Here is a 23,135-nt window from a genome sequence, read left to right on the forward strand (position 1 = left end):
CCGATGTGGGATTCGATCCTGGGTCTCCAGGATCGCGCCCTGGGCCAAAGGCAGGCGCCAAACCGCTGCGCCACCCAGGGATCCCTTATCTAGGTAACTTAAAGGTAGTGCTGGGAAGAAGTCCCTGGCATTATTTAGTTCCTACTAAGGCATTGTAATGACAGTTTACATGGGGGAAGGAAAAGAGTTAAGGCTACCAACCACCTCTGGGCTAAGTGAATAGAAAAAGTTGCATGTCAGAGAGAGGCTTAGAGTTATCTTGCATATGGATTTGACTCATGTAGCCAGGATGAATAGCCTATCCCCAGATCTACCAGTGATTTACTAGTGCCCAAGCTCTAGAACAATCCTCATCTACTTTTTGCTTAAAGAAGCAGCAGAAATACCCTGGGGCAGCAAACCAGAGCATATGATGCGATTTCCTCAATCTTATCTTGCTTTCTGAGTTCTGTATTAAGCATTGGCTTTTCTTTCCTTAAGAATAATTTACTTTAGAAAGGCAAGGAGAAAGCAAATTCGCAAGGGAGACAAGTTAGAAGTTGCAAGGCTGAGGAACAACGTACTTCAAATCTGAATGAAGGTATCTTGAAAGCAGTATTTAATGTGCTAATGGCTACAAGAGCTCTTTTACAAAGAAGTTAGAATTTTTAATCTGCTAGTTACAAGTTATAAAATGAAGCTATAACATCTCCCTGGCAGGTTTTTTTCTTACTTTGTTTTGTGGAAGTTACAGCCAGTGGGTTTTTTTTTCTCCCCTCTGGGCCTGGTAATGAGCTGGGGAGCACTCAGCTTTGTGAGGGGCAGTGGACAGATCTTGAACCGCATAAACATTTATGTGTCAGTAGTTTGGGCAAGTAGCCTGTTAGGATGGTAGCTGCTAAATATTGCCATTGTTTTACAATGGAGTTGGCTAGGACTCTTGAAATGGCATCAGCATTTGCAAGCTCTGATTCTTTGACCAGAGGTGGTACAGCATTTGTGGCCTTTCCACCCTGATCAGAGGTAGCCTCTAAGGCTGACGGGGAACACGGCTCCAGCTTCTAGATTGTCATTCCACGTAACTCAGTATGCCACTAGGAGTTTTTCATTCCAGGTCTTTAGAATTCATGACATTGGAATTGTTTTGTTATAATTTCCAACATTCCATAAATATTTGTCAAGGACAAAGGAAAGGAATGTGGATCTTTATTCTTTTCGTATAAATGACTTTGTACACATGACTTCCTGCTTTCATACAAAGGGGAAGAAATTAGCTCAAGGGAGGAGCTCCTCCCTTGTGTGATAACTCCAGAATTAAACGATTGTGCACGTAGAGGGGTTGAGTATATTTTGTAAAACTCTAATGATTTGTATTTCTGTGCTGTTCTAAAGTTTACCTTTTTACTCATATTAATTAAAGATATAGAAACTATATATTTAAATCATGTAAGTGGGACACAATTTAGGGTTTTGGTTTTTTTTTCCAGTCTTATTTTTCATCAGCATCTCACACATAGTATGCTGCTCAAATTTTTTTGTGTGCAATATAAACATTTGAACATTTCAGTCAGGTACTGAGCCAGAAAAGGTAATTGAAGTTTTTTTAGGAAGCTTCTGTGCTTAGAAAATATTTTGTTTTCTTGAAATGTTAATTTATAGCTGGGAAAATGGGATCAAGACTTAATGTGTTTCAAGCCGCTTGGTCATTGGTTCCTAAATTTAGGAAGCATTTGATTAACAAGTTAGTGAAGGCACTTAGTGATCACAAAAGTAGTTTAAATATTTGAGATTAAAGGCTTCCCATAACCCTCCCCAGGAAAGTTTAGCTAAGAAGTCTTAGAAAGTTTTCTGAGGAGGTTTAGCAGTGGCACACGTTTTGATCAGAAAGGTAGTTTCTCTTTGCTCCAATAGTTTTATATAGTTCTTTGTTTCTGTTGTCATTTGTTTTTTAAAAAATGTTAAATGATAAATCACGTCTAATCATAGTGAATTGTAAAACTTCTGTATCTTTATTTTAAGGAAAAATAAGAATAAAATTATCCTGTTTGTCCTGCATACGGTCGTACTTGGCCTCTCTTTCTAGAAGTACCCTCATGTTGTTGGGGTGGTCTCTGGCCCCTTCACAGTTGGACAACAATGCCAGCTGTGTGTGAGAAACCAGCACACAGACTGAACTGGAGGACTCGTTGCTCCATTTAATCTCTTGTTTTGATATTGCTTATGATGATGCCTCTGTTTTTAAGGTGATGACCCCTGCAGGAAGAACCCCTTAGTTTCTCTGGAATCTAAGTGCACAACGTACAACCAGACAGAGATTGGTCGGGCGGTGATATCACATGCTCCCTGACAGAAACCCCCAGGGGAATAGAACATTGTCGAGAGCAGCCTATTTCCCCCACCTGGACTGGTAAGCTTCAAAATAGCCCTTGGCATCTCCACTGAGGGCTCCTAGCATATTTTCATAGATATTTCCATGTACTGTGGTCCTTCTTACAGCTGTTCTACAAAAGAGGAGCTTTGTGATGTGATTCACAGAAGCAGACAAGTTTCCTTGCCCCAGGGGAAGGTGCACTTCCTTGAGTGCTGGGTTAAGTTTAGGGTCCCAGCATCCTCGGACATGGAACATTAGCATCCTGGAAATGACGAGGTATTTGGGGACGGGGACAGTAGAGCTTGGCACTGCCGATATCTCCCCTTTTTCGAGGATCTCTGCCACCTGGGTATCAGGCTGTGCCATGGGAAGGTCCACGGTTCCCCCTCACCTGCAGGGTCACAACTGCCTGTCCTCTACTCCGATAGGATGGGAGTTGCAGTTGTTGAATCTGGTAACATCAAGAAGGATTGTGATTGCAGAGCCAGTTTTCTTCCAATGAACAACCCTTTGACAAACAACATCTTCTCTGCTGGCCTTAATCTCTGCGGGGTTGGGGAGCCGCACATAAACACACTCAGTGTGATCCTGCAGTCCAAAGCCAGGGAGCAACCTGGGGCAGGAGATTAAGAATGGTTATGCTCTATGCTCTTTATCCTATGAACACCTACATTTAGAGCTGCTGACCTCCCAACACAGCACAAGGAACCAAGAGTCAGATCATTTAAATGTATATGTTTCATATTTCACTGGGCCCAGCTACCCTCCTGGAGCATTTAGATACGGACCAGAACTGTAGAAAAAATGAAAGCCACCTGATGAAATCTTGATTATTATTGAAGCCAGGTGATGAGTGTGTTGGAGTTCATTAGACTGCTCATTCTGGTTTGGGATATGACTACCATCCTTCACTTGACCTGCTGCATCCTACACACGCAATTTTCTTCAGTCGTTGCAGAGAATTTTTTTTTTTTTAAGATTTTATTTATTTATTCATGAGAGACACAGAGAGAGAGGCAGAGACACAGGCAGAGGGAGAAGCAGGCTCCATGCAGGGAGCCCGACGCGGGACTCGATCCCGGGACTCCAGGATCATGCCCTGGGCCGAAGGCAGGCACTAAACTGCTGAGCCACTCAGGGATCCCCCATTGCAGAGAATTTAAAAACTTAGGTCAGGTCCTCAGCACCAAGTCTGTATATCTGCTAGCCCTGCTCTGACCTTGGGTGGTTCAGTGCCTTGTCCTTGTAAAGCAGAATCTGTCTTGAGTCCCTCTTTGTACCCCTAAAGTTAAAGCTTGAGAATGGAAAAGAGCAGAAAAGCAGTTTTGGGGGAAACCTCATTCCATCCCTAAGTTCTCTTCTTAGGAACATGTCTGTTCCATCACTTTCTAGCTCCACTTCCACATTGCCAGGGGATTGGGTCTGACCCTTAACTGATTTCCCGATTTCCAGTCCTACCCAACCCACAAACCCAAGTACACCTTCCTAAAGCATGACAGTATTAATTGTGATGTGGTATCTACTTACTGTCTACAGAATTAAGGACAGGTTCCTAAGTCAGCCACGAGGGTCCAGCACACAGTAACTCATTAACTCATGCCGCCGCCGCCTTCACCTCCAGAGCCCCCTGGCCAACTGAAACTTTGCTATGTATCACCTTCCCACCCCCTAATTGTTAGAGAAGCATTATTGAGGGACCCCACAATCAAAGACCCAGCTCTAGCCTCTCTTCCTTCTTAAAGTCTGCCCCAGGGCTACTTGGGTCCTTCTTAAAACACTCAGACTCAAGTGTTTATTGTTTATTTACACTACGTAAATAGGTGCTTCCCAGGTTTGGAGATTTACAATTAGTAAAACATTTTTTGAAAAGGAGATGGGCGACTTTAGTGAAATACACCTGCAGAAAAGAGCAAGGAACATTACATTAAAAGTAAATCTAAGCAACTGTTCACTGTAACCATGACCCACATAGGAAATGGCCTATTAGCAGCGCCTAAAAAACCCCACCCTGTGTGTCTCCCTGGTGATAATTCATCCTTCTCCACAAGTATTTTGTACTCTCACTTTTGAGATCATCATTTCTTTGTCATTTTACCTCCTCCTTCCAGTGTATGTATCCCAACCAGCATAGTTTATTTCTTGTCTATTTTTGAACTTGTATGAATGGAATCAACCGTTTGGATTATGTCTTTTTCTGATTAATTTTGTTTTTTGGGAGATTTTTCTCTCTGATTGTTTTATAATCCCATGCCATCGTACAGCTGTCCCACTGTTCCCCTGGCTGGCTGGAGGCAGATTGGGCTGTTTCCTGTTTGGGGGCAGCTGTAAACGGTGCTGCTGCCCTGGCCCTGGCCATTCTAGTTTGCTTGTCCCACTGCATCTGTGTGTGTTTCTTCCAGGTAAAAATGTGAGCATGAAACTGCTGGATGGTTTTTCACATTATGTCCAATGTTTAGGTATCACAAGGAACTTAAATTTTTGCCAATCTGATGAGTGTGAAATGATATCTCATTGTAGGTTTTAATTGACATTTTCCTGATTAGTAATAAGATCGAGTAATTTTTCACTTATGTATTAACCAGATGGATTTCTACTTTTTCTTTTTCTACTTTTGTTAAATGCCTGTTCAAATCATTTACCCATTTGTCTGTTAGGTTGTCTGTTTCTTATTGGCTTGGGTGTTTCATGGGTGTGTATATAATGTATATATTCTGGATACTGTTTCTTTGTCAGTTATGTATGTTGCAAATATCTCATTCTAAGTCTATTCATTCTTTATGATCTGTTTTGATGACTATCATTCTTAGTATAATTAAATCTGTCTTTTATGTTTAGAGGAAATTATATCTTCTTGTGTCATACCTAAGAAACCCTACTCTACCTCAAGGTCATGATATTCTCTATAATCTTCTCAAAGTTTTTAAATTTTGCCTTTCATATTTATTCACTTGTACACCTGGATCTTCTTTTCTAGAGTGCTTTAGAGTAGAGGTCCAATCACTCCCACCACCCGAACTCCCCAATGTGACTAGAAAGTTTTGGCATTTCTTCTTTTGCCAACTAAGGACCCTAATAACTCTCGTATCATTATCATGCCATACACAATTTAATACCAAAACATGAGAAGAACATAAGGTCAGACTAAGGGAGAATCCTTTAAATCAAATAATTAACTGTTTGAATTGTACTAATTTGTCTGTATTTTTCTCATTTTTGTTACAGGTTCTGTGCTCCGGTTCATGGGGATGAATGAAGGAACTTTATTTTTTTACTCCGAAGGGCTAACATTCCCCACGTCTGACAATCACATAAAGGTCCAGTGTTTTCCAGAACTGTCCTGGGGAGCCACAAACCTTAACGGCTTTTCACACTGCCTCAGAGGCACACTGGCCTCCACAGACCCAAGATGTGCACATCTTTAGCTGCTTGCACTGGGAATCCACTCTTAAGACTAACCCAAGCCTCCCGACTCCTGCAGTGTAAATTCTGTCCCTAGCAGGTATCTGAGGGTTACTATGTACACAGCACATGCCACACAGATGGTTCCTGGCCCTCTTGGAGCTTGCTGTTCAGCAGGAGCAGGTGAGCAGTTACCACAGGGGGCAGAGAGGGCCAGGTCAAGGTAAGCCAGGGTGTGTTCAAGCATATCGTGGTGGCCAGCTGCTGGCCGATAGGGATGAGTAGAAGTTTCCTCCCCTGGGAGACTGAGTTGATACCTGAAGGCTACACGAGCATTGTGGGGGTGAGGTGGGGATGAGGGAAGAGGCTGTACTCTACAGAGGGCTCCGGGGCTGGGAAGACGGCATCAGCACACTAGAAAGCAGTGAATGTTCTTTGGTGTGGCTGAGACCTCAGTGGCCAGGTGAGGAAGAGGAGAACTCTGTGAGCCAGGAGAAGGGGTACAGACTTGCTCGAGAAGGCAGGGGGAGAGCCTGAAGGGCTTCGCCACAGGCCAGAGGCAGGTTGGGTGCTGCCCTTGAGAAGGTCAGCCCAGGAGGGGGTACCCCACAGGCGCACTGGCCTTGGCCCTAAATGCAGTGATGTTTCTCTGAATCAGCAGTACCCTCTCTTTTCCCCGGTAGCCCAGTCTCACAGCTTTCTGCCGACTTCAGATCACATGTGCCCCGAACAGTGGGCCCGAGGACAGAACCCCTGTGATGCCACCCTCCCTCAGAAAGCAGTCACTGTAAGGACATGTGTTTTCCTTTGATTTCGCTGGAATTTAGTGGGGCCTGTTAATGAGAAGCAAGTCTGAGTGATTTCAGGGAACACGGGGGGGACACTCCAGCATCTAGCTTTTACTCTTGGCCTAGTGGAGACCCAGGATACCTGTCCTGCCAGCTCTGTGTCGGTAGGTTTAAACCTGGTTAGAAGTCGCTTTTCCCCCCATACAGTTTACAAGCAGGAAGGCAGTGTGCTGTGTATATTCAAAAAGTCCATCTGCGGTCACTCTGGATTTTCATTCATGTTTGCTCCAACCCATGGATTTTTTTTTTTTCTGACCAACTTTTTTTTTCCCGACCATCTTTCCCAGATGAACCACTTGCCTTTCCACCTGCCCCTCCTGGCTGGGCCCTAGAAGAAGGTCCTGCGGCAGCACTTCCTAGAAACCACTGAGACCCAGGTTAAAGCACACCGTCCTTGGCTGCAGTGATCCTGAACTGGCCCTCCCTTGTGAGCAAGGTCAGCAGGAGAGGCTGGTGCCTCCACGCCACTCCCACCAAATGCCTTTGAAGTGGAAATTCCCAGGTAAAGTTTCAACAGATAAAGATGCATGAGTATGTTGTGTGTGTGTCACCACTTTACGGTTATTTAAAATCACGGGCCAGCAGGACTGGAATTTTTAAATCTTAGATGTTTTCCCACTTTTGAAGTATGTTTTTCTATTAGTGAAAGCTCTCTTGTTTTTGAGACTCAAAGTTTAAAACATTTTTATTCTGAGTGCTATTAATTCTACTCTAAGCATCTGGGCTTAATGAATCCTTAGAACTTTTCTTCTGTGTCTTTGTTGTAAATGAAGGATACTAGTCACTGCTGCTCTGGTTGGGAAACATGGTTTTTGTTCCCTTTTAAGTTATCAGGTTAAACCCTGTGACTGTTCTCCCTTGAAGAGCAGGCTGTGTTTCCAAAGTTTCTAACACAATTCCTAGGGGAGGCGGGATGGGCTTCCTGTATTGACAGTGGTGTTTATGGGGGCTGTGTCTCAGTTCATAGAAGCCTGCATGTCACAGAGCCGTTGTATATATGAAAATATAGTATTAAAGGTGCTAGAGAACTGAAGAACTGAAAAGCTCTCTACAGCAGTTCAAAAAAAAATGTGTTAGCTTACAACCTGACAGGTAAAAACATAACTCTCCCCTGATGCAGCCCCAGCAGCAGCAAGTAAAGATTCACTCAGTCACAAAACCACTTAGTATGGTCCTGTATGGGGTCCAGAAGACAAGAAGAGACCTGCTCAAAAACTTGATATAAAATGAAGAGTGTCTTGAGAGGTCCAGTAAAGTGCTATGGCAGTCCTTACTGCTGGGACAATCCGAGAAGGCTTCCTGGAGGAAGTGGCATTTGCTCTCTTCCTTGAGTGAGTGAAGAAAGTAAGATTCTGAATATAGGCAGTAAAGAGCAGATTTTTAGGCCACTCTCGGGGGCCCATGGCCTGCGATGCAGAAAAGGAACAGGTCAGAGTGGGTACAGCTCTGGGAGGGAGTAAGAAGTGATGATGGAGGAGTACTATGGAAGAAATCCATCTCTGGAAATGCTAAAGCCAGGAGGAGGCTGAGATGCATAAAAACCACTCCAAGTTACTCTTGGTGAGAATACAGGATTCAGGAAAAGAGAGCGAGGAGGAGGAAATCCCCAAGTGGCAGATACAGGAAGAAAAATAGTACAGCTGACCCTTGAATAATGTAGGGATTAGGCGCACTGACCACCCCCCATGCAGTCAAAAATTTGTAACTTTTGACTCCCCCAAAACTTTACTAATAGCCTACTGCTATGATACGTGAACAGTCCATCAATGTATATTTTCTATGTTATATGTATTATATACTGTATACTTAGGATAAAGTAAGCTAGGGAAAAGTATTATTAAGAAACATAAGGAAGAGAAAATACATTATAGTTCTGTACTGTATCAAAAAACTCTAAGTATAAGTGGACCCACACAATCCAAACTCATGTTGCTCAAGGGTCAACTCTCTCTGGTGGGAGACTGCTCAAAGTCTCCGATGAATGGTGAGGATGACTGAAGTGGACACCTTCTTGAGTATGTTTGAACATTAACACCTGTTTCATTGCTTTAAGAGAGATGCCCTTTTGTACCTGGGTGGCTCAGTCGGTTAAATGTCCGATTCTTGATCTCAGGGTTGTGAATTCAAGCCCTGCATTGGGCTCTCCACTGGGTGTGAAGCCTACTTTAAAAAAAAAAAAAAAAATGCCCTTCTAAGAAGGAGGATCAGTCATTAAAGGTTCTGTACCTTAATTAAGAGAGCATCTAATTCATTTTAAATGGACTTAATCTCATCCTAAGTATGGCCAACATTCCATTCCTAAGGATTTATATCAAAGAAATAATCCCAAAGGAGGGGGAGGTATATGTATAGAGTTGTGTGTCATTATAACAAATAATGAAAAATCAGGAACAAACAACAGAAGGCCTGCCATGATACTTCAGTGTAGTACTGGAAGTATGGTGCTCACTGTAATGTTACACAGCAGTTAATCATTGAAAAGTGGGGTAGTGTGAGAAGAGAAAATACAGAAAAAAAGAACTTATCCAAAGATGGGGCGGGGAGGGGGGGAGTATGGGGGCCAGGAATCCGACTTTCTTCCCTCTGCATTTCTTGTCTTTCCTGTGTCTTTTCTGTTTCTCCCACGCAAGTGTGAGACGCTGGTTACCGTAGTGGAGGGGAGGGGACACTGCACATGAGTAAAAGCCTCTCGGGCCTTCTGCTACACCAGGGCCCTTCTTACTGTTCTGGGAGTAACTAGTGTTTCAATGGACAGTGAGGTTGGGGAGGCCTGGCACATAGTAGGCACTTGGTGACTATCGTAACATGAACAAAACCTCCCACTCCAGTGCCAGGCTCTGTGGTTACAGCTTACCAAGCACAGTGTAGCTGATGGACTGAAAGAGTAAAAGGAGCTAAGGAAGCAAAATAAAGCAGTGCTTTCAACTATTTCTATTTTACAAAGTGCTTGGTGAAACTGTAAAAGGATATTATTTAGTACCACAAAAAGTAGGCCAAGGGTAAGAAAACCTCTCCATACCCAAGAGAATTCAGCTGACCAAATTAAGTCTGATCCAGAATAAACAGTTCTCATCTGGAAATCTAGCAGTTTCAGAAAGTACTGTCCAAGTGGAAAAAGGCCCACAATGCTGGTCTGCATAATTATGTAACCCTTTAGGAAAGTGGGAAGAAGTGCCACCGTCCTGGGGTACACAGGAAGGAGAATTCTCGGGCCTCAAAGAAGAGGACTGTGCTCCTGAAGAGAAGCCAGGCTCACATGCCCTTTCTCATGAACTTGACAACAACCTCAGTCGTTCTGCTCTGTGCTTATTACCCAATGTCCAAAACCTACAACAAGGTTTCTATTATCAGATTCCTCCAGCAGAAGTAACTTCCAAATACTCATATGAATAGCCCTGCACGTGGAGGAACTCACTAGAAATGAAACCAAAGCAGGATGCCTGGGTGGCTCAGTGGTTGAGGGCCTGCCTTTGGCTCATGTTGTGATCCTGGGGTCCTGGGATTGAATCCCTCATCAGGCTTCCTGCAGGGAGCCTGCTTCTCCCTCTGCCTGTGTCTCTGCCTCTCTCTGTGTGTGTCTCATGAATAAATAAATAAAATCTTTAAAAAAAGAAACCGAAGCTCAGCTTTAGTGGTCAAGACCATTTATACTGGTGTTTGATCAGGAAAAGCATTATCGTGGTCCCTTTAAAGATGACTTAAAACCATCAAACAGACTAAATCCCATATGGTAAGAGGAATTTAAAAAGCAACTTTCTCTAACAAATTGTAAAAATCCAGGCTTAAAAGTGAAAGCAGGGGATTCTAAGGGGTATATGTACACGGTGTACACAGCAGCATTTTTCACAATAGTCAAGGTGGAAGCAAGCAGTGCCCACCAACAGATAAATGGATAAACAAAATGTGCCAGTGACACACAATGGACTATTATTCAGCCTTTAAAAGGAAGCACATCCTGGCATGTGCCGCAGTGTGGATGTATCTTGAAGACTTCGGGCTGAGTGAGATAAGCCAGTCACAGAAGGACAAATCCCCTACGCTTCCGCTGGTGTAACATCCCTAGGCTAGTCCTGGTCCTAGAGACAGGAAGGGGAAGGATGGTTGCCAGGGGCTGGGGGACAGAGAGCAGTGGGGAGTTAACTGTTAAGTAGGTACAGAGATTCAGTTTTGCAGGATAAAAAGTTCTGGAGATGGGTGGTGCTGATGGTTACACAACATTGTGAATGTACTTTAAAAAAAAAAATGCATTTAGAAAGAGCATGGAACCAGTGGGAGAGACACTTGGGATCTTCCAAGTTTGGTTCTCCTACTGTTCACCTATAGCAAATTTCAAATATATAGCAAAAGTAGTCAGAAAAGTTTAATAAACCTTTTACAATATACCATTCAGCTTCAGTGGTTGTCAGTTTGTAGTCAATCTTATTTCATCTTTACCCTCACTTTTCCCCTCCATTCAATGGAGTTATTTTTAAAACTTTATTTGGGAATAATTTCAAGGATAAAGGTACGTAACAAAAGTGAAAATAGTAAGACAAAACCAAACACCTACTCCCTTATTCGAATTCATCTGTTACTAATACTTTATTTCATTTCCATGTTTTATATGTTCTCTCTCTCACACATGCACATCTCCCCCATTTTTTTTCCGCCTATTGAGGCTAAGTTATGTATATCCTAGACCTCTACCTTTACTTTTATGAGAATATCCTTATTTTAAGGATATCCTTAAAATAAGGATATTCTCTTACATACCATATAGTGTAGTTACCAACTTCAGAAATTTAGCACTGACTCCATTTTATCTCTACACCATTAATATTCCAATTCTGTCAGTCCTGTTCTTTGTAGTATTTCTGTCCTCTCCAGTACGGGGCCAGGTATTATAGTCAGTTATCAGCCTCCATTTCCAGAATCTTTCTCTTTTATGACATTGATAGTTTGGAAAAGTAAATCCCTCTTCCTTTTTTAAATAAGGTGGTCCTTATTGCCGGGGGCAGGGGGGTATCTACCATTTTCTTACGATTAGATTCAAAATAAGCATTCTTGCCCAGAGTCCTGCCTGGATGGTGGCATGTCCCTCTCAGGGTATCACATGGGGGGAGGCATGGCGATGTTGATCTTGATCACTGATCAGAGTTGTCCGTTCGCATCACTGAGCAGTTTTTGCCCTCCTCCCATTCCCCACCAAATAATAAGCAGTCTCTGGGGAGATGCTTTAAGATCGTGCAAATAATCTTATCAAAATTTCCCTTAGATTCAGCATCTGTATTTATTTACCTATTGCCACATAATACATATGTCAAAACTTGTTTAAAACAGTATTTGTCATCTCAGTTTCTCGAGGTCAGGAAATTAGTGCTGGCTCGGCTGGATGGTCCTGCCTAGGACCTCTGGTGAGATTACATTTCGTTGTTGGCCAGAAGTTGGCCATTATCTGAGGGCTTGCCTGGAGCTGGAGAATCTATTTCCAAGATGGCTCATTAACACATCTGGCAAGTCAGTGCTGGAACTGTCACTTCCTTACCACCCGGTCTTCTCCCTAGAGTTGCTTCTGGGTCCGCATGGCATGGACTGGCCTCCTCTAGGGCAAATGATCCCTGAGACAACAGTGCCTTTTTTTTTTTTTTTTTTTTTTTTTTTTACCTATTCTGGGGGTCATGACACTCACTTCCACTACAATCTATTCATTAGAAGTGACCAAGTCCAACCCACATTTCAAGAAAGCACTAAGCTCCAACTTTGTAAAGTGACAACTCTTGTAGGGAAAATATCAAAGAATTTGCGGACATATTGTAAGATCACTAAAGCATCCTGTGATGATTCTTGCCTGATTTCAGTTCTTACTCTGACACCTGCAAAATATTGACTTTCCAACTGCCCTGTATTATTTTTGAAGCAAACACCAGCGTTATATTTCATCAGTAAATATTTAAGATGTATCTCTAAGAGATTAATGTTTTAATGTCATAAGCTGATAACAGTGTTATCAAGTAGCAAATCAGTATTTAAATTTCCATTTGTCAGGGATCCCTGGGTGGCTCAGCGGTTTAGCGCCTGCCTTCTACCCAGGACATGATCCTGGAGACCCAGGATCGAATCCCACGTCGGGCTCCCGGCATGGAGTCTGCTTCTCCCTCTGTCTGTGTCTCTGCCTCCCCCCCCCCCTCTATATATATATCATAAATAAAATCTTTAAATAAATAAATAAATTTCCATTTGTCTTATGAATGCCATATTTTTATTGGGATGCAATTCACATGCTATAAAATTCACCTGTTTAAGGTGTACAGTTCAGTAGTTTATAGTATTTTCACAGATTTGTGTGGTCATCATCACTGTCTTGATTCCACCACTCCAGATAGAAACTGTATCCACTAGCAGTCACTTCCCATTTCCCACTCAGCCCCTGGCAACCACTAGTATACATTCTGCGGATTTTCCTATTATGGACATTTTGTATAAATGGAATACTACTATATGGCCTTTTCTGCCTGGCTTCCTTCACTTAGCATAAAGTTTTTAAGGTTGATCCATGTTATAACATAAGTACTTCATTCTATTCTTAACTTTTTTTTTTTAAGATTTATTTATTTATTCATGAAAGACACAGAGTGAGAGAGGCAGACAGACACATAGGCAGAGGGAGAAGCAGGCTCCATGCAGGGAGCCCGATGTGGGACTCGATCCCAGATCCTGAGATCCCAGGATCACGACCTGAACCAAAGACAGGCGCCCAACTGCTGAGCCACCCAGGTGTCCCTGTTGGGTTTGTTTGTTTGTTTGTTTGTTTGTTTGTTTGAAGTAGACTTCATAACCAGCATGTAGCCCAGTGCCGGGCTTGAACTCAGGACCCTGGATCAAGACCTGAACTGAAATCAAGGGTCGGATGCTTAACCGACTGAGCCCTCCAGGCATCTCTACTTCATTCTTTTTTTATTACTGAATTCTAATGTATGGATACACCACATTTTATTTGCCCACTTCTTGGCTCTTATAAATAATATTACTCTGAACATTTGTGTACAAGTTTCTGTGTAAAGCCAGATTTATTTTCTGTTTGAATCAAGACTAAAGTCTACAAAATGCCATTGGTAGAGAAATCTTTTAAGTCTCTACTAGTGGTTCCTCCTTCCACAACTTGATACACTTTTTCAATTTGTTAAGAAATTTGAGTCATTTGTCCTTGCAGTTTTCCAAAATCTGGATTTTGTAGATTGCATTTCTTGGCATAATTTAACATATTCTTCTAACACTTATAGTTTCATAAATTGATACTTGTGTGTAGAAACTTGGTCAGGGATCCCTGGGTGGCGCAGCGGTTTAGCGCCTGCCTTTGGCCCAGGGCGCGATCCTGGAGACCCGGGATCGAATCCCACGTCGGGCTCCTGGTGCATGGAGCCTGCTTCTCCCTCTGCCTATGTCTCTGCCTCTCTCTCTCTCTCTGTGACTACCATAAATAAATAAAAAATATTAAAAAAAAAAAAAAGTTTAAAAAAAAAAAGAAACTTGGTCAGATTCGTTCTTGATGAAAAAAGGGCAAGATGATTATAGGTAGGCTGTTGTCCTACCAACCTAATTGTCTCTCTTTTTTTTTTTTATATTATCGGCTATTGATAATCATTGCTCAGATCCATTTTGGCATAAGAAGTAATGATAGTCTCATGCTGTCATTTCTTATCCAATAGTTGGAATGTGATATAAAGAAAAAATGTGCCCTCTTTTGTTACTGACTGATTCAGTTTGTATATAAAAGGGAGGATAAAATGTTCCACCCTTTTCCTTTGTTTTATCCTCCAATGATGAACAATTTGTGGGTTTTGAAAATGAATTTGTGGATGAAACATACTTGATATATCCTAATCCACTGGAGCTTTTGTGTTTTGTCTTTTTTTAAAAAAACATCTATTTTTTAAAAGTAAGTAGCCATATTTTGGCAGGAACACATGAATAGACTGACATTCATTATATTAGATGATTAATGATATTTTTTGATACAAAGTCATTAAGATAATAATTCAGATATTTTAATGGGTATATTTTTTCCAAATAGTAAGACAAAATGTTTGAAAATTTTCATGCTAATGTTTTAATTTCTGAAGATAAAGAGGTTAAGTATTTAGTAGACCATTTCTAGGGAAAAAAGCATTGACCTAATTCATAGTGGTATCTTCCAGGAGTGTCAGTAGATGAATGTAAAATAGGTCTCTTTATGTACCATTAACTGGCATCCTCACAGAGAGGGAAAAAAAAATTTTAAGATCTTATGTATTTGAGAGCGTGTGGGGGACAGGCAGGGGGAGAGGGAGAAGCAGACCCCCCACTGAGTGGGGAGCCCCACTCTGGCTGGGCTCGATCCCAGGACTCTGAGATCATGACCTGAGCCGAAGGCAGACATTTAGCTGATTGAGCCACCCAGGTGCCTGCCCCCAGGGGAATGTTTTCAGTACAGGATATATGACACTACATGTGGTTGGTATTGGAAAAATGTCTACGTTCCAATACATATATTGTTTGCATTTTACTGTCCCCAACCCCCCCCCCCCCCCAAAAAAATAATGCTACTGGTAGAATGATAAAAGGCAGAGCAAACCACAAATGAGTGAAGGGGAAATATGATTGAGGAGCTTCAATTTTCAAAAAATTCTTAATGTGCGTATCTTCCTCTTACTGGGGTTGTTATTCTCACTGTTGCTCATATCATCCTCTCTTTGGCCAGTGGTGTGTTTTATTTTCTTGGTCTCTTTATTTTTTCTAAGAAATTCTGTGGCCCCATCTCTCCCTCCACAGCCAGACTGGGGACTGCTCCCACGGAGTTGTGCTGCCTCACACAATCTCATGCAGGCCACATGTGCGTTCCCCGCACCTGCCTTCCGGCCTTGGGCCTTCCGGCCTGTGAGATGGGGCTGCCCTCACACAGCATCACACCCGCGGCCTGCAGCTCCCCAGCATGGTGCCCTGGGGAGGAGGTTTGCCTGGTGATTGCTGTCATGTGCCCCATGACCCTGCTGTCCTTGTGGGCCCTCAGGCCTTTCCAGCAATCTTGAATCCTGGCTCTTTCCCATCCCATGGACCCCTCCCTGGTCAGGCCTGGCCAGGGGTTCCTGCTGGCTCCTTGGTTCCCACGTTTTTGGACATGACTGCGACCTCCTTTTGATAGCTTCCTTGATAGCTGGCGTAAGGTGTTTCTAGCCTCCTTTGCACATTTCTTGCCCCGTACCTAGAATCAGCCTTTTCTCCAAGAAACTTTGGTTCCATTTAAAAGGAAATGTTACCTCAAAACTGCAGTCCACAGCTATGGCTATGGACACTGCCATGACTGGGAAGTCCTTTTCAGACCTGTTCAGCAGAAAGGGGAAATTTGTGTTTTGTTTAGGATGTGAGTGTGTACAGATACCTGCACTGCAAACTTAGACCACAGGGATTTCACTTTCCCTCTGTCTTACATCCGTATGTCCTTTCTTCACTCAGAGACTCTAGTACTAACATCATTACTCATTCACTGTTACCCATGGTACATACACAACAGTCTCAGGATACTAATCCCAACACTACCACTAATAATGTGACTAAAAACAGGTAGATTTTTATTTATTTTTATTTTATTTTATTTATTTTTTTTTAATCTACGATAGTCACACACACAGAGGCAAAGGGAGAAGCAGGCTCCATGCATCGGGAGCCCGATGTGGGATTTGATCCCGGGTCTCCAGGATCACGCCCTGGGCCAAAGGCAGGCGCCAAACCGCTGCGCCACCCAGGGATCCCTAGATTTTTATTTATTTTTAATGTAGGCCCCACGCCAGCATGGAGCCCAACACAGGCCTTGGACTTAACCCTGAGATCAAGACCTGAGCTGGGATCAAGAGTCAGACACTTAACCAACTGAGCCACTCAGGCGCCCCAAAGATTTTTTTCCCTAGGCTTTATTCCACTAGAGATGCATAAATTACTGTTTTAAGAGTTACTTTTTGTGTGGTTATGCCACCCACTGGATACTAATTTAGATTCATTAGCTTCATCCTAAAGTTTTTAAATTTAATTTTGTTTTATAATTATGTAACATATTTACCTAGTTCTAAAGTCAAATTTACCAAACTAGATATATTCAAAGTCAAAGAAGACTTAATTTTGTCCTCCTCATGTTCCTTCTCCAAGTTAACCATTTAAAAATGTTTATAATTTATCTTTATGCTTTAAACACATAAATACAGATAAAATAGTATCTATTTTATCACACACACATTCTCCGTTTTGCTTTTTAATCTGGAAATCTGTATGGATTTGACATTAACCAATCCTCTTCCAATGGACATTTGTGTTGCTGTTGCAAATAATGTTATAAAGGATAACAGCCTTGTGCATATTTACAGTTAAAAAGTATTTTTTGCCAGTTTGTTTTTGGGAGAGGTCACTAGATAGGAGACTTCTGGTCAAAAGGATTAGTAATTTTACAAATATTGCCAAATCCCCAATAACCACAATGGTAATTTGCAGGACCATCAGCCATATGAGTATGCGTGTTTCTCCACCAATAGTTTGTGAAACTTTTGGATTTTTGCCAATTTAATATATGAGAAACAGTATCTCAGGGTTGGCTTTATCTTTGACTCTTTCACTTGACATGAATGGGATAAGCTTGTTTTCATATGGTTAACCATTTATTCTCCTTTTTTTTTTTTTTAATTTATTTTCCTGTTCATTGTTTATCTCACAAGATCAATTTCCTGCAGAGTCTTTGGTCTTAACTTTTAAAAAAAAATTTGGGGCGCCTGGGTGCCTCAGTTAACCATCTGCCTTCCGCTCAGGTCATGATCCCGGAGTCCTGGGATGGAGCCCTGCATCAGGCTCCCTGCTTGGCGTGGATTCTGCTTCTCAGCCCCTCCCCCTGCTCATGCTCCCTTCCTCTCCCTCCCTCTCTCACTCACTCTCTTAAAGTCTTCATTTGTTTTTTTTTTTTTTTTATTTAAAGAGCATGCATGAGTAGGGGAGGAGGCAGAGGGAGAGAATCTTCAAGTGTACTCCCTGCTGAGTGCGATCCCCGTGTGGGGCTCAGTTCACAACCCATGAGATCACAGCCTGAGCTGAAACCAAGAATTGGAGGCCCAACCAACGGAGCCACCCAGGCATCCTAGTCTTTTTATTTTTAAAAGCTCTTTAAGGATACTAGAAATAACTAACGATTTGAAATATTGTCATATACCAGCAGGTGAACCAGTATCACATAGATGTTCTAGTAATTCTATGAATATTCCTGCATATAAAACATACAGCAAATTGTTCAAGCATCATTTATTGAAAAGACTGTCTTTCCTTATTGAATTATCTTGGCACTTTGGTCACAAAGTTGACCATAAGGGTGCCCGGGTGGCTCAGTTGGTTAAGCGTTTGCCTTTGGCTAATGATTTCAGGGTCCTGGGTCTGAGCCCTGCCTCAGGCTCCCTGCTCAGCATTCTTCTGCTCCTGCCCCCTTTCATGCACATGCTCTTGCTCTCTCAAATACTTTTTTATTTTGACCCTAAACACATGAAAATATATTCAGTTCTATGATATTCTGTCTATATCCTCGTGCAGTACCACACTGTCCTCATTATAGTAAAATTTTGAATTTTTTTAAATTTTTAACTGATCTCTACACCCAATGTCGTCTCAAACCTATAATTCTGAGGTCAGTATTCACACGTCCTACCAACTGAGCCAGCCAGGCACACCTGAAATTTTTGGTGTAAGTGTTCCAACTTGGTTCTTTTTGTAAAAATGGTTTTGGCTATTGCAGTTCTTTTGCTTTTCTGTAAAAATTTTAAAATCAGCACATCAGTTTCTGTAAGAGAAAAAAGTATACTGGCATTTTGATAGGGATTGCATTGAATCTGTAGATCAATTTGGAGAGAATTGCCATCTTAACAGTATTGATTCAATCCATGAACATGCTCTATCTCTCCATTTCTTTAGGTCTTCATCAATCTCAGCAATGTTGTGTACGTCTTATATGTTTTTTGTTGAATCTATCCCTAATTTTGTTATGTTGTTAAGTTTTATGGTTAAGTACATAAAAACAGCTGACTTTTGTTTTTATCTGGTATTTAGTATTGATCTTATATCCTTGCTTAGGATACTTGTTAAGTGATTCTAGTTTTTATTTCTAAGCTGTATGCCTTTTCCATTTCTTGCCTTATTGCCTTGGCTAGTACAATTCCACGTAGAAGTGATGAAAGCTGGCAACTTTGTCTAGTTCCATATCTTAGGGGGAAAGTTCAGTCTTTCACCATTAAGTATATTAGCTCTGCGGTTTTCATAGATGTTCTTTATCAGATTGAGCAAATTTCCTTCTCTAATTTGCTGAGTTTTTATCATACATGGATATTGAATTTTGTCAAATTTTTCCTCTCTTTACTGAGATGATCATAGGATTCTTTTCCTTTATTCTGCTGATGTGTACTCTGTGATTTTCAGATGTTAAACCAAACTTTCATTCCTTGGGATAAAACTTACTTGGTCAAATCCTTTTTTACATATTGGTAAGTTTTCTTTCTTTTTTTTTTTTTTTAAATGTCAGCTCATTTGATGTTCATTTATTTGATAAATCCTTTCTCCATAGTGTCAGAGGTACTCCCACTACTAATCACTATAATTCTAAAATAGTGGTCTGAATTCAAATTCCCTTTATGACCTAACACTCCTTTGTATAGATTTTATTTTTTTATTTTTATTTTTTTATTTTTTTTAAAGATTTTATTTATTCATGACAGAGAGAGAGAGAGAAAGGCAGAGACACAGAGGAGAAGCAGGCTCCATCCAGGAAGCCCGATGTGGGACTCGATCCCGGGACTCCAGGATCACACCCTGGGCCAAAAGCAGGGGCCAAACCGCTGAGCCACCCAGGGATCCCCAAGATTTTATTTTGCGTCTACTATGTGCCAGGCATTGTTAGGTGTTGAGGATACAGAAATAAGGTAGATGCAAGCCCTTGACCTCACAGCAGTGGTGAAGACAATCAAAACATGTTAACTGTAAGATAGTTGGAGGAGTATTAGACAATATTGGGGACAAATTGAGATTTAAATAAAGGGAACTCAAGGTAGGATTTTTTAAGCCACCTAAAGGAAATGAACATGTAAATTGAATTTAGCCGGGTTACCATAGCATTTACCATCCAAACAGGAACATTTTTAAAAGTCAAAGGGAAAACAAGTATAAACTAGGATGTATGGTTACCTTAGATTTAAGCAAAAGGGAAGAGTGTTTGAGGCAGATAAAAATGTATGTGAAAGAGAAGACTAGATCTATTAAAAGAACTAAAATTCTCCATTTAGGGAGACTGTAAACTGTAAGGAAGAAAAGTAGGCCAGAAAAGGAAGGAGAAATCAGATTCTTCAAGGCCTTACAAATCAAAAAGGAACTTGGACTCCATTCCAAGGACAATAAAAGTTCCAAGCAAAGACATGACATAAATTTTGGGAAATTATGTTGATTGCAGTGTGGTAAAAGTGTGAGCAAAAAAGATATCAGCAGAGATCATTTAGGGGGTAAAAGGAGAATGGAGTATGGGGTTTTGGCATCATGAGATGTTCTCTGATTATGTGACTGCAAGACTCTATGAATACACTAAAGACTACTGAACTGTTTGGTGATTGTGAATTACAGCTCAATAAAGTGTTTTAAGGAAATTAAGTCCTCCAGGTGAGATGGTAGGGGCTCTACATTAAGGTGTTAGAAATTGAGGATGAGTTCAAGAGATATTTAAGAGAAACTATACGGCCTTGTGATTCACAGTATATGGAGGTGAAGGAGAGGGAAAAATCAAATTAACTTCCAAGTAAGTGGCAGGATGGGGCACAGTGCTGTTTACTGACAGAACCTGAACCAGACAAGTGTGTGAGATGGAGGTGGGGAAGATCTTAGGACATGTTGAATTTGAGAGAACAGAGACTTTCAAGTGGGAGATATCTGTGTGTCCCCCTCCCTCTCCCCAATTCATTTGCTGAACTCTAATCTCAATGTGATGGTGCTGGGAAGTAATTAGGTCCTAAGGATGGAGTCCTCAGGATCTCATTAGTATCCCTGTAAGAGGCCAACGAAGTTCCTGTCACATGAGGATATCTCAGCAGTCTGTGTAGCCCAGAGGAGAGGTCTCACAGAACCTGACCATGCTGGCACCGTAACCTCAGACTTCACTCTCCAGAACAGTCCAGAACAAATTTGTTTATAACCCACCTAACTGATAGCACTTTGTTTTAGCAATCTAAGCTAAGACGACATATAAGTGTGGCTCTCAGGTGAACATCTAGGCCAAAGAAAACCAACATACGTCCCTGAAGTAAACAGCATTGCTTAAGGTGCGTGATTACAAAATCAAGATTTAAGAGATGGTTAGAGGTGAAATCATCTGAGGAAGGGCCCCAGACATAGGGAAAAAACCAGGGGAGCATCATGTCGCGAGTCCAATTCAAAGTCTTTCAAATGAAGTATTCAGGGGTGTAAAGTACTATTATGTGTCAAAAAAGACAAGCGGAGTAAGCTCTGAACTTCAAGACGTTTCAGTGGAGTGATAATGGCAGAAACCAGTCTCACTGGCTTCCCTGGTAAATGGTGAGGTGCTGTTTGTCAAGAGGCAAGTAATTAGGTTTTGAAGGGGGAAAAGAAGGGGGTTGAGCAAGAAAATATTTTTTAAAGAGGCTTGGGGGGATCCCTGGGTGGCACAGCGGTTTAGCGCCTGCCTTTAGGGCCCAGGGCGCGATCCTGGAGACCCGGGATCGAGTCCCACATCGGGGCTCCCGGTGCATGGAGCCTGCTTCTCCCTCTGCCTGTGTCTCTGCCTCTCTCTCTCTCTCTCTGTGACTATCATTCGTAAATAAATAAATAAATAAATAAATAAATAAATAAATAAATAAATAAATACTAAATTTCAAATAAATAAATAAATAAAGAGGCTTGGTCATGGTTAGAGAGAGGAAAGGACCCATTTAGAGAAGTTGAAGGTAGTGAGGGAACACAAAAGCTGCAGAGAGGGAGGGAGGACTGCCTCAAGTTCAAGGTTTGGGGACAGTCTGGGATCCGTGTTTTCAGTTCCTGACGGGATGCTGATGCACAAGCCAGTTTGGGAGGCAGGGTACTCAAAAGCAGACTTTGTAAGGAGCTTGGAAAAGATGGTACCTTTAATAAAGATCCTGGGTTATTCTGTTTTCTCTCTGAATAGGAGGAAGAACTTGCAGGGGGCGGGGGCAGGCAGACAGACTTGGTGATGCAGTTGAGGAAGTTTTCCACCATTTTTCCTGTGAAATCACCTGCTAATAGAGTTGGGGAAGGTGAAGATTTCCTAAGACTGGAGATTTCAAATTGCTCTGAATGAGGGGTAGCTTGCTACTGTTGAGGACCTAGCCAAGGATGGGGACTGCAAATTAGATAGTGGCACCATCTGTGCCCTCGTGTGGTTTTCTGTAGCAGTGCTCAGCAAGCCAAGAGTCACAGGCAGATCAAGCCGAACTCATCTGAGATTCAGGTTTTGCCAGTTGTAAAATAATGACAGTGAAACAAAGGAGTTGGGCTATTGCCAGGAGAGAGGCGGAAGTAGAAGAGGGCAAGTCTGAGCCGGATGGAGGGGACCACTAGTGGAACGAACGCCTGAAGAGAATAAAGAACTTGGTATATTGGGTTTGACTGTTCCAAACTCAGGGCCCTTCTGTATACCAGTTTGTATTTAGCACTTCTTTTATCACCAGCCCTGGTAGGGGGTGCGGCTCTAAGAAAATCCCTACCCTCAGAATCATGGGTCATTTTGTAGACAAGCGTGCCTCTAAGAACACTCGATAGAATGACTGGTACAATGAACAGATCAAGGTATAAGGTACTAAGGACGTGTGACAACAGACTCTCGTCATCACAGACTAAGAGGTGGCTACCAGGGAAGCAGTCATTAAAAAAAAAAAAAAAAGACTCCCCCAAGTGGATCTTAGGTATAGAAAGACCACGACAGACAGAATAGGGACGGAAGACCATTATGAGTAGAGCAGTAGCATAGGCAGCAAAGTACAGCACAGACCTGATTAGTAGGAGTTCAAGGTCATAGGACAACAATGTAAGATGAGGCTGTTAAAGGGATTTAAAGTCAAATTAGAGAGCCTTAAATGTGCTAAAGAATTTGGAACTTTATTCCCCAGCAGTGAGAGGCAGTTTTTGTGAGCCGGACTCCGATGTGCTCTAGGAAGACTGGGAATCCAGAATGAAATCCTTACTGAAGGCCTAAACCCACGGGTCTCTGGGACTGCACAGAAGAATCAGCAGTAGTGCTTTGAAAGACACTTCTGGGTCCACCCACCAGAAATCCTGCTTCATTTTGTTTGGGATGAGGCTCAGGCATTTAAAGGTACTCCAGATGATCCTAACCCAGGACTGGGTTAAAAGGCATGATGGTCTCTTCTGTGTCGTTGGTTGACGTTGATACAGTAAGGCTCAAATCAGACAAGAATAAAGGAAAGCCAGATATGTGAATGTCAAAATTCTGAAAAACGAAAAAAAAAAAAAACCCTGTAACAAGCCAAACT

At 42.0% G+C, this 23,135-nt stretch overlaps 1 protein-coding gene across 9 annotated transcripts in view; it reads left to right on the forward strand.

Annotated features, from left to right (window-relative positions):
* Positions 1-23,135, forward strand: part of AVL9 (AVL9 cell migration associated) — a 79,923-nt gene that overhangs the window by 53,808 nt on the left and 2,980 nt on the right. For 4 of the 9 annotated variants that reach the window (XM_038557271.1, XM_038557276.1, XM_038557277.1 and 1 more), the window contains 4 exons: positions 2,223-2,386; positions 5,573-5,932; positions 6,885-7,099; positions 22,752-22,957. The gene's annotated coding sequence lies outside the window, so the exon portion shown is untranslated. Of the gene's footprint in view, positions 1-93; positions 2,035-2,222; positions 2,387-5,572; positions 5,933-6,432; positions 6,537-6,884; positions 7,100-20,832; positions 20,931-22,751; positions 22,958-23,135 lie in introns of those variants that run through there. The other 5 variants (XM_038557273.1, XM_038557274.1, XM_038557275.1 and 2 more) reach the window with 5 other exon arrangements.

This window comes from Canis lupus, chromosome 14, assembly GCF_011100685.1.
Source record: "Canis lupus familiaris isolate Mischka breed German Shepherd chromosome 14, alternate assembly UU_Cfam_GSD_1.0, whole genome shotgun sequence".
Classification (NCBI taxonomy): domain Eukaryota; kingdom Metazoa; phylum Chordata; class Mammalia; order Carnivora; family Canidae; genus Canis; species Canis lupus.